Here is a 2344-nt window from a genome sequence, read left to right as displayed (position 1 = left end):
TATTCAAGTGTAATCACTTGTTTTGTATATGCATATGCAGGTTAATTTTTCAGAAAAAGTGCATGTTGGGCCTAGTTGAACAATTATTCCCTTGTTTTAAAATTCCTTTGAAACAAAAGAAAAAAAAATAGTTTTCAAGCTTTTAAACATATGTCCTATATCTAAAACCAGCAGTTTTGTTTAAGGGTTTTTGCTCATTATTAGCTTCTAAAATATATGACAAACCACAATTAAATTATTGGACCAAAGAAGCAAGGATACTCTGTTATATAGGTTGTAGGTATCCAATAAGTGTTTGAATATATTTTTTAAAATTATGGGTCACTTTGGACACAACTAGGCATTTAGTAAATATTTGAATGAATGCAAGAATAAAGAGAGTATGACTTTAGTATGTTTCTCTCGATCAGAGACTGAGTTCTCTTGACTTCATTCTTTTCACACACAATAACTTTCTCTGTGGTATGACTCACACTCAAAAGCCAGAAACAAATATCTATATATCCATCAGTTCACTTATTTATCCATTCATCCATTCAATCATTTGTTTGTTCAACTAATTGAGTCATTCAACAAATATTTATGAGCACTGATGATGCCAAGCATTGTTCCAGGTGTTGGTAATCAAGGATCACGGCACAAATGATGACAGTATAGCATGACATGAACTAAAACGAGGGAAAGTACGAATTGTATGTGACCTCACAGTAGGGGCAAATAATCTCCAGTTGGTGAATCAGGTCAGGCTGTCAGAAACAGGTAACATTTTAGTAATCTACAAAGTGAGTAGGGATTAGACAAGTGAGTAAAAATCTTGGATGGCCAAGGACATTTCAGACAAAATAGAAGGAATAACACACATTTCAGCACATTGGGGAATTGGTGGGAATTCTCTATAACTATAGCACAAAACCCAATACTATGAGGGTTCAGTGTTCAAACGGGACCTCTTTGGAAGCAAACCAGGGGTTTTGCAAACCATTTTTCCCCCTGTGTTTGCATAATATTTTATTTATAGTTCACTTAGCAGATTTTACAGTGTATTAATAGTTTTTTCCCTTTGTCTGTCAAGATAAACCTTCTTAAGTACTGACTTCATACAGAAGTCTTGGGATCATGGAAAAGAAGAGCAGTAATGACTAGCGATTAGGATTCATGTGTGTTTACTATGATTGCTCTTATAGAATATCTGATTTCTTAATTTCTAGAGCCTCTCTGTCTGCGTAGGCCTTCCTGAACAGATTGTTCCCCACTGGCTTCCCTGATTTTCTCACCTGGGCTAAATGTAACCTGCTTAAAAATCCAGAACCTGCTCCTGTGTACTTTAGAAACCTGGGCCATGACAAAATGCCCAGGCTTCCTCTAAGATAGGTGAGATGTGCAGCTTGGGAAAGTAACTGAGTAAAAGCCCTATTTCAGTTAATGCAAATACACTCAGAGAAGGAGTTAAGAACCTATGAGAACTTTCTAATGAAGGAGCCGAAGCCTCAGGGCCACAGAAGAGTATATGAGAGTTGGAGAGGACATCAAAGGCTTTGGGTAGGGCAGAGCATCTGGAGTGGTTTGAGGTGATGGTGCTGAGGACGATAGAAGGTGGGGGAGTTTATACTTCAGGCAGTGAATGATGGACATGGGGGCGAATTAGACTCAACAGTGCCGGATGTAGAGCCAATCTAAGGTCTGGGACTTACAATGCCCAGACTTGAGAGCTGACTCCCAGAGAACCCAGAAGCCGCTCTGCCCAGATGACCTAGCTTATAATTGCAGATTAAAAACAAGTCTTGTGAAAATGATGATATCTTGAGCTTTCCTATGGTTGTATGTGGCCTTGACAATGACTATACCATGCAGTCCAAATATGCTTAGCATGATTTTAAATGTCCTCAGATGCCCGTCCCAGCTTAGTGTATTCCAGGGCTTTACTCACAAACGTTGTGTTCCATTCAGACAAAACCACTGCTTATACCCGTAACACCAATCCATTTCCCTGCCCCAGGCTACTGAACTGGTAGGGTTTACCGTTCTGATTCCCTTTTCACGAACTGTTTCCAATTCTACCTTCTGTGGTAAACTTTGCGCAATGTACTCTGTGCTCCAATAGTGCTTTGTATAACAGATTGCTGTGGCTGCATTGTCATCCATATACATGTCTGTTTCCAATAACCAGTCTTTTTCAACTTTACTATTTTTCTGTTTTAACCACGAAGTTCACTTAGGCAACATACTCCCCAGGGAGTATTCAACATTGCAAGCTATTTCTCATTCTATCTCAATAATGCAATTACTTCCACATTTAAGACAGCGTATTAGAATCATGGGAGTGAAAATTACATTATTAAAAGGA

The sequence above is a fragment of the Eubalaena glacialis genome, chromosome 7, assembly GCF_028564815.1.
Source record: "Eubalaena glacialis isolate mEubGla1 chromosome 7, mEubGla1.1.hap2.+ XY, whole genome shotgun sequence".
In the NCBI taxonomy this organism is placed as follows: domain Eukaryota; kingdom Metazoa; phylum Chordata; class Mammalia; order Artiodactyla; family Balaenidae; genus Eubalaena; species Eubalaena glacialis.
The sequence above is the reverse complement of the archived record's forward strand: the minus strand, read 5'-3'. Positions refer to the sequence as shown.